Source organism: the organism of the source record quoted next, unplaced genomic scaffold, assembly GCF_019419815.1.
Source record: "Pyrus x bretschneideri cultivar Hongxiangsu unplaced genomic scaffold, Pyrus_bretschneideri_v1 Contig79, whole genome shotgun sequence".
NCBI classification, from domain to species: Eukaryota; Viridiplantae; Streptophyta; class Magnoliopsida; order Rosales; family Rosaceae; genus Pyrus; species Pyrus x bretschneideri.
In genome coordinates this window covers 195,060-205,413 of record NW_025999819.1, presented here as the reverse complement: position 1 = coordinate 205,413, position 10,354 = coordinate 195,060, and the positions used below count along the sequence as shown (strand labels likewise).

At 37.6% G+C, this 10,354-nt stretch overlaps 1 pseudogene; it reads left to right on the top strand.

Moving 5' to 3' along the window:
• LOC103941973 lies at positions 1-8,869 on the top strand (annotated as a pseudogene).
• Positions 8,870-10,354: the final 1,485 nt, after the last annotated feature.

The window sequence follows — 10,354 nt, the reverse complement described above, 5'->3', positions numbered from 1 at the left end:
ATGGGCAACTGTTGCTCTTAACGCAACACCGAGGATGCCCCAAACGACGACAATAAGGGTGACAACAACAATGCTGCAGACAAAAACCCTACCGCTGCCAATTCTGCCCCCAACCCCAGCCACGCTGATCACCATAAACCTTCCGCCTCCCCAACTCACCCAGGAAAGGCCACCAAACCGGGCCCTATTGGCCCTGTCCTAGGCCGCCCCATGGAGGACGTTCGCACCACGTACAGCATTGGCAAGGAGCTGGGACGGGGCCAGTTCGGTGTTACCCACTTATGCACGCACAAGGCCACGGGAGAGCAGTTCGCCTGCAAGACAATCGCCAAGCGGAAGCTGGTGAACAAGGAAGATATTGAGGATGTGAGGAGGGAGGTACATATCATACATCATTTGACGGGACAGCCAAACATTGTGGAACTCAAGGGAGCTTATGAGGACAAGCAGTCGGTTCATTTGGTCATGGAGTTGTTGTTGGAAATGTGCCCTAAAACCAATCATATGATGATACTTTACGGACATTTCAAACTAATGTAGTTCATTTCAAACTAATGTAGTTTAAATGTAAAGGGCAAAGATTATTGTTTGAGCCGTCTAATATAAATGTTATATGCTTAAACGATAAGTCCAAGGAATATGTGATTGGAAGAATGCGATCTAAAGAAGTTAGATTCATGAGACCATTCTTTCGTTGACACATCCTAAACGTTCCTGATCATAGGATTGTCAATTGGGCATTGACAGTCCGTTAAGATCAGTACGTGCTATGTCTTCTCTCAGGGAGAGTGACTAGTCTCGAGTCATTGGTGTGTGTGACATCAAGACAAGTACGTAGGTGCTCAATAGAGAATGAGTTCACTGAACACGATCAACGAAGAGTTCTCATATTCATGTCACATGAGAACTCATGGTTGGGATAATGCAAATTAGTCTTTTGACCTGAGGCATCACAGTTGTCTTGTGGTTAGGTCCTTAATCTTTGATTATGTCAAAGTCACTCTATCAGGGTGTCCACAGCATCGTTAGGGTTAAGCCACTTAGCCATGGAGGCAAGTGAATGCGCAACAAGGGATCTCTAACCTTCAAACTGTTTGAGGGAGAATACTCTATGATATGATTTAGAATCTCTGGCCAGAGTATGAATGAGATGTTGGAATGCGTTCCAGATCACATTCAAGGTAATCATATAAGTACAAGATTCACATTGGATAGTAGACATGAATAAACTATCAAACCAAACAATGTGGTCAAGAGTATTGTATTAGAGAAAGACCGTATTGCATTTGTAATCCTAAACTGAATAGGTTCTCTGATAGGAGCATATTCATGCGACTTAATTAGCTTGTTCTCGTGCATTTATGTTGTGTTTACTTATCTATTTCAGTGTTTAAGGCCACTTTTGTGTATTTTCAGATTATAAGGCCAAAGTGTGCAAGAAGATGCAAAGTGGAGCTTTTTGGAGCGAAAGAGGAATGAATGAGTTGAAGACTTGAAGAAACGACGAATTCCTACTCCAACGATGAATTCTTACCAAAGCGAGGAATCCTACTCAAACAAGGTTTTCTATTTTAGGAAAGTTAACCCTAAGTTTCCCGTTTTGGTAACCTTTCCTAAATCTTAAACGTCCGTATTTTCTAGCCACTTTGAAGTCCTTGTAGGCGCTTTAGGACACAAAACGAATGCCCTAGCCCAAATTCCAACCAATGCCGTGGGCTTTAGCCCAAGTTCCTTCCCTTGTCATGCAAGGGGGGGCATTTTAGGCCCTTTTATGCATTTAAACCTTCACCCTAATTGGCCCAAATCCATGCATTAAGCCCTTCACCCTAATTGGCCCAAATCCATGCATTAAGCCCTTCACCCTAATTCTTCCTCCTAATTAGTGCATCCCACCATTCCATTCCATAATTTCCATTAGTGCATCCCACCATTCCATTCACACTTAAATGCCCATTATCCCATTTTTTTAGCTTTTAATTCCACACCATCCCATTATCCTTTACATCCACTAAACCATGCATCCACATTCACCTAAATAAACCCTAAATTACATCCACTAAACCATCCATCCACCATAATTCCCACCATCCACACCTTTTCCCTTCCACCAAATACCTTAAACAAACATCCATTAACACCCATTCTCTTCCTATAAATACCCATTCATTCCATTCACCAAATCATCTCATTCACAACACAACACACCACAAACACATTCCTTTCTCCCTTAGAATCCAAAAACCATCTTCCATTTCCACCAATCCTCATCCATTTCCATAATTCCCCAACACTTCCATCCCCCCAACCAACCTATCCTTAAACCTTGTGCTACAACAACGAGGAAGAGAAGAGTGCCTAAACGTTCATACAATTCAAGTTTGTGTTGTTGGAATGTTTAGGTGTTTCTATGATTTCAAAGTTTCATTTTAATTCTCTTTGTTTTGTACGTATAAGGAATGGAAGAGAAGAGTGCCTAAACGTTCATACAATTCAAGTTTTGAGTTGTTGGAATGTTTAGGTGTTTCTTTGATTTCAAAATTATGAGGAACTAAACCCCCTTTAGCTAGGGGGTGATTCGAAACTATGTTTATATTTGCAATATGAATTGATTAACTTTCGTTGGAATTTCATAAGTTGTGGATTCAATTTGTTTAACCGTTTGATTGATAACTTATTTATGAATGTTTATTAAGAATGCGCGCTTAATTTTCATGCATAAATATGACGCTAGAATATAAGTGAATTTCACCTAATCGTTATGAACTTATATTCACAAGTAGTGGAGGTTGCTTATAAACAATCGCGTTAAATGAATTCTTGGCACGAGTTTCATGCTCATCATAGTAACGAATGTCTCGTCAACACTTATAGTTTTCATAATGCTTAATGATCTTTGATTGTATCTTTATTGTGCTGTTCACGTAAAGGACTTTTGGAGAATGTTGTGAATTGCGTTGCGCAAACCCATCCAATTCATTAACTTAAGGAAAACTTGACGGTTAATTTAAGCGGACCTAATTAATCCGGAGTGTTGAGTTTCATAATTTATCGAAAGACCAACTGAAAATCATTTTGTATGCAAGTGTAACATGTGTGGAGAAGAACCTTCTAGCTAGCATTCATTCCATATTTCATCACATTCATATTTAAATTCTGCCTTTAAATTACAATTTTGTGCTTTTAATTAATTTTCGTAAAAATCTCAATCCCCCTTTACTTTAGTGTCCAATTTAGTTAGAAAGTGTCTTAGTTTGTGTTTAATAGTGTTTTGCATTCTTTGAGTCTAGTTTAGTGTTTTTAATGTTTATTTCACGTTTTTGAGTCAGTGTCCAAGTGATTTAGTAATCCCTCCTAATCCCCGGTCTAGAACGATCCCTACTTGCATCTTTACTACAATTGTCACAAGAGGGTTTTAATTTGTGTGCTTACTTAGTTCGCATCATTCTCCACCTCTTCTGATTAGCTTGGGTAACCATGTGATAGGAGCATATTCATGCGACTTAATTAGCTTGTTCTCGTGCATTTACGTTGTGTTTACTTTGTTGTTTTAGTGTTTAAGGCCACTTTTGTGTATTTTCAGATTATAAGGCCAAAGTGTGCAAGAAGATGCAAATTGGAGCCTTTTGGAGCGAAAGAGGAATGAATGAGTTGAAGACGTGAAGAAACGACGAATTCCTACTCCAACGATGAATTCTTACCAAAACGAGGAATCCTACTCAAACAAGGTTTCCTATTTTAGGAAAGTTAACCCAAAGTTTCCCGTTTTGGTAACCTTTCCTAATCTTAAACGTCCATATTTCCTAGCCACTTTGTAACCCTAGCCGCACCCTTCCACAATCTCCCTTGAAGCCGTAGCCTCCATAACCCTTTTTCTCCATTTTAAGCCGCAGCCACATTCCCATTATTCAACCATTAAGCCGTTATCTCCCATTCACCCTAATATTCTATCCTAAGCCGTGGCTCCCATTTAATTAATCACCCTAATTCCTCCATTCTCTCCCATTTTCTTTCTTTTGTGCCGTAGCCATTATCACCTAGATTCAATAATCATTCAGCGGGGACTCCACTCATTCACCATAAGAAAACTCTTGTTTATTCACATTTGTTTAACCTATTGCTGCAGCCACTTTTTCCCATTTTTCCGTCCATAATTGGTGCATCTATTCCATCACCCTAATATCCCATAATTCTAATCCAGCCGCCACCATCACCCATAATCCATACAACCTAAAATGCCATAACCTAATTTCAGCCATTCGCCCATTATCACAAACAGCCGCAACTTTTGATTCATTCCACCAAAACCCGTGCATTTGATGCACCATAATTCCCACCAGCCACACCTTTTCCCTTCCACCAAATACCTTAAACAAACATCCATTCACATCTCTAATCCTCCTATAAATACCCATTCATTCCATTCACCAAGGCATCTCATTTTCCATTGCAATACACAAACACTTCCCCTTCCATTTCTGTGCAGTTTTTCTCCTCCATTGCAGCCACTATCCAACCACTTCCCATCCCTCAAAAACCCTTCATACCATCACACAACCTATCCTTAAACCTTGTGCTACAACAACGAGGAAGAGAAGAGTGCCTAAACGTTCATACAATTCAAGTTTGAGTTGTTGGAATGTTTAGGTGTTTCTTTGATTTCAAAGTTTCATTTTAATTCTCTTTGTTTTGTACGTATAAGGAATGGAAGAGAAGAGTGCTTAAACGTTCATACAATTCAAGTTTTGAGTTGTTGGAATGTTTAGGTGTTTCTTTGATTTCAAAGTTATGAGGAACTAAACCCCCTTTAGCTAGGGGGTGATTCGAAACTATGTTTATATTTGCAATATGAATTGATTAACTTTCGTTGGAATTTCATAAGTTGTGGATTCAATTTGTTTAACAGTTTGATTGATAACTTATTTATGAATGTTTATTAAGAATGCGCGCTTAATTTTCATGCATAAATATGACGCTAGAATATAAGTGAATTTCACCTAAGCGTTATGAACTTATATTCACAAGTAGTGGAGGTTGCTTATAAACAATCGCGTTAAATGAATTCTTGGCACGAGTTTCATGCTCATCATAGTAACGAATGCCTCGTCAACACTTATAGTTTTCATAATGCTTAATGATCTTTGATTGTATCTTTATTGTGCTGTTCACGTAAAGGACTTTTGGAGAATGTTTTGAATTGCGTTGCGCAAACCCATCCAATTCATTAACTTAAGGAAAACTTGACGGTTAATTTAAGCGGACCTAATTAATCCGGAGTGTTGAGTTTCATAATTTATCGAAAGACCAACTGAGAATCAATCTTGTATGCAAGTATAACATGTGTGAAGAAGAACCCCTTAGCTAGCCTTCATTCCATTCATTCCATCACAAATTCATATTTACATTCCGCTTAGTTTATTAACTTATTTTGTTATTTCAATTTTCGTCAAATCAAAACTTCCCCCCCCCTTTACTTTCTTGTTCTTTAGTGCTTAGAATCTGTTTAGTTTATGTTTTAAAGTATTTTGAATCAAGCCATAATCTTAAATTCGTCCAAAATTAGTTTTGAGTCTTTTGGTTTGTCTTAATGTTTTAAATTTTAGTTTTGCATTCTTTGAGTCTAGTTTAGTGTTTTATATTGTTTTTACGTTTTAAGTCAATTTAGAAGGTTTTAGCAAGCCCTCCTAATCCCCGGTCTAGAACGATCCCTCACTTATCCATTCTACTACAATTGTCAAACGAGGGTTTAATTTGAGTGTCAAGTAAATCTCGCATCACCATGATATGCTGCTAGGTGTCACTCATGGTTTGTGGAAGCCCTAAAAGTGTATTATCACTAACGGGAGAATTGAAAGTAAGTTTCAATTCACAATCGATTTGAAAGAGTTTGAATCGCCTACTGCCTCGCTAAAAGGAACCTAATGGATCGTACACCGTGTAAGGTAGAGATTGAAGATTCAACGGAGATGAGTAAGAATAATTAAATGGTTTAATTATTTATGGCAAGGATTAATTAATATGATTATTAATCAAACGAATAAGTTCGTTAAAAGACCTCGGGTTAGTTTTGGGCCGCAAGGTCCAATGGGATTTGAATGTCAAGCCCATTAACTCAAGTTGTATGACAACTTGAATAAAACAAAGGGCTTAAAAGCCCAATAAACCTATAGGCTAGCCATGTGTAAAAGAATAGGGCTTTTGGTCCATTAGGTCACTTATTTGAAGGGACTATATAAAGGACTTTATAGCCTAAAATTTACTAAGGGTTATTTTTGGGGAAAGGATGAGAACACAAGCTCTCATTTCTCTCAAAAATTTTGGCCAATCTAGAGGGGAATAGCTAGCAATCTTACTTCCTCTAGGTCACTCATTTCTTCTACAATATACCTTGGTGTGGAGACTTAGAGGTTCTCAATTTTGGGAACTTGGAGAAACCTTTTCATCCATCCAAATCCATGGATCTAAGATGCAAGGAATGAAGGCCCTCTCTTTGGGTGATTAGCCTTTGCTTATGCAAAGAGGAATCTACAAAGGTATTGATTTCTCAACTCACTTTGTTTTGAGTTGAGTCTTGATTCACCTATCTACTAGGCTTTGAATTTCATGGGTAAATGTTTTGTTTTAAGTGCATACAAGCATGATTCCGCCTTTAATTGTTAATTGCATGCTATTGATGTTGCTTAAATGAACATGTTTTTCACAAATTTTCCTTCAGTTGTGCGCAGGAGGAGAGCTTTTCGACAGGATCATCTCAAAAGGACATTACACGGAGCGCGCTGCCGCTGCCTTGTTGAGGACGATTGTTCAGATTGTGCACACGTGTCATTCCATGGGCGTTATTCACAGAGATCTCAAGCCTGAGAATTTCCTTTTGCTCAATAAAGATGAAAACTCTCCGGTCAAGGTTACAGATTTTGGTCTATCCGTCTTTTACAAACAAGGTAAGCAGTTAAGTACAACCATGTCCCTTCATTTCATTTCATTCCATTGGGCTAACAGTTAAACCATATACATATTTTCAATCTTTGGTTTTAGCCTTAATAATCATGTCTGTAAATTTAACCTAATTTGATTCTCCAATGTTAATGGTAGCTAGGAATTCTAGTTTGTTCTTTTCAATCAGCCAAATAATAGGGTTTTCAACTGAGCACTAATATCATTAGAGTAACTTCCAACCGACGAATATAAAAAAATTAATATTCTATGTGATGATGAGTACTGCAGGAGAAGTATTCAAGGATATTGTGGGGACTACATATTACATTGCACCAGAAGTGTTGAAGAGGAGATATGGGCCAGAAGTCGATATTTGGAGTGTTGGAGTCATGTTGTATATTCTTCTCAGTGGTGTTCCTCCCTTCTGGGCAGGTATAACATAATTTAATCAATCAGTCTATCGATTAATTGAGAGATTGAAACTAATTATGTATGCAAGAAAGAATTTATTATAAATTACAAGCTTAATAATTGATTGATTGACAGAATCCGAATATGGGATCTTCAATGCCATCTCACGAGGCCACCTCGATTTTTCAAGCGACCCATGGCCTTCAATATCGACTCAAGCGAAAGATCTTGTGAGGAAGATGTTGAATTCAGACCCCAAACAGAGATTGACAGCCTTCCAAGTTCTTAGTAATCATACGTTTACATATACAAGTTTTAATTAGTATATGCATCCCATACATCATTTCTAACATGCTTTTACATATATAATGTAATGGTTTTCAATAGATCATCCATGGATTAAGGAGGATGGCGAAGCACCTGACATTCCTCTGGACAACGCTGTGCTCAGTAGGCTCAAACAATTTAAAGCAATGAACGAGTTCAAGAAAGTTGCGCTTCGGGTATGTCTTTCATCGTTTTATCTCTATCGCTTACTTCACCATAAATGCAGCATAGATCTACGCATATGCGTTTGATGTTTTAAGTTCAGCATGTTACTTAATTTTGTTGAAATGAACATACTTACGTATATTATATAGGTAATTGCGGGTTGCTTATCAGAGGAAGAAATCATAGGGCTACAAGAGATGTTCAAGGGCATAGATACAGATAACAGTGGAACAATAACACTTGAAGAGTTGAAGCAAGGACTTGCTAAGCAAGGGACAAAGCTGTCTGAACTTGAAGCTCAACAATTAATGGAAGCAGTGGGTACTATTTTCTTATGCATTACATGTGCACGTCCAATCGACATACACATGCGTGTAATTTAGTTTTATAAACTACGTTAATTCCTAGTACATTCAGTTCTGATTAATGTCTTTTTATTAGGCTGATGATGATGGCAACGGAACCATAAACTATGATGAGTTCATCACAGCAACAATGCACTTGAACCGGATGGATAGAGAAGAACATCTCTACACTGCCTTCCAACACTTCGATGCTGACAACAGCGGGTATGTAGAGATCATATAGTAGATGTTTGTTCTTTTTCTTTTTCATAATCCTCTTAAATTTCAATTACATAACGCGTGAGTAAGGTTATAACTCATCATCATCAACATCTTATTTATAACAATGTTGCCAAAATACATTCTGGTTATCAGGTATATCACGACGGAAGAACTAGAGCAAGCCCTCCGCGATTACGGCATGCATGATGGAAGGGATATCAGAGAAATCATTGCTGAAATTGACGCTGATAATGTAAGTTCCATATCAATATTTGTTCATGCATGAGTTTTGATTAATTAAATACAGAAAGTTATATGAAATTAATTGTGATGCTAATTCACATATTTATTTTCTGGATAATGTCCTGCAGGACGGTCGAATTAATTACGATGAATTTGTGGGAATGATGAGAAAAGGAAATCCAGAAGTCAACCCAAAGAAGCGGCGTGACGATGTATTTTTTTGATCAATTTTTAACTTGGGAAAATGGCCATCACCGTGCGTAATTTTCACACCAATAAATTAGTTTTTGGGGAGAGAAACTAATTGGGTGCTCATGTATGTTCATCATGTACAGTCTCTATAAAAAGAGAAGAAAATGGGAGGGAATGGGACAGGAGGTGGCTCAAGAAAACTCGATGCGTGTTGGTTGTTGGGGTTTAATTAAACAATTTGAGGGTGGTAATTAAGTTTAATGGATGTCGTATGGTCACAAGGTTCTCCATCTCCCACTTTTGTAAAAATTGTACCTGTCAAATATATTTCATCGCTAACAAATGGTTAGGAATCAGTTTGTACGTGTATAACTAATGTGTAATCTATTATTGTCCATTAGTAGACTTCTTGTTGACTTGCTGACAAAGACAATAGACAATGCTTGCACAATCTTTTCTAGTTTCTTAGCTTGTATACTTTTCTTCTTAAACTTCAGGGTAATTCTCAATTTATTATCCTTGAGTATAGTGATTTTCAAACTTTCATACGTCATGTTTTTCTCATCCCAATTTCATACCTAAAATGAGGATTGTGTGACACTTTCACACTTTTGGTAGCCTTTCCGCCAAAACCACCGTTAAAGCATGACATGTGGCCACATGGGCAATAAAAAATTAGACTAAAAAATAAAAAATAAAAAATCGGGTGGACATAAAAAATAAAAAATTGCGTTACCCAATAAAAAAATCAAGGGTAAATTACATTTTAACACCTCAACTTTAGGTCGCACAACAATCTCATACCAAATGTTTTAAACCTATCAATGTCATACATCAACTAATGAATTCATTGCAATGTCAAACCTCTATCAACTTTTCTATTACATGCTGACGTGGAATATACGGGGTCCACTCCTCACCTAACTGAACACCATGCTGGCTTGGATCCTCTATTGATTAATACGTGGAATAAAAACAAAATCTGAAAATTTGAAAATTTAAAATTAAAAAAAAAAAAATATCGTGCCCCAACCAAAAACACCATCACTCTCAGGAACCCTAATCCCCAATTTCCAGCAAAAAGCTTCCCTTAGCCGCTCTAAATCTTGATCTTCACTTCCTTTAAACACCATCTCTGATGCAGGACAGAACCAAGGGTATCAAGGAGAGGGGGCGATAGATAACTTGGGATTCGCTTAACCAGGGGCAACGAAGCTCGCTCACGTCACTAATCGTGGATTCACTCACACGACCAAGCCAAAGCTTGATTGGGGAAGGAGAAATCACTCACTTCAATTGCACAAAGCAAAATATATTTTAATTCATTCAAGTCTCCCTTCAAGGCTTTCTAGTACAATATTTATAAGGGTTTACAAATTAATTAACCTCAGGTTTCTATAACACCCTTAAAACTTCCAAAATAACTTAACAAATTTCCAAATAATTAAAATACAAAACCTTTGTTATTCCAAAGCATATTAATGCTTTCAAATTGTTTTCTCCTAGGCCTACCTCCC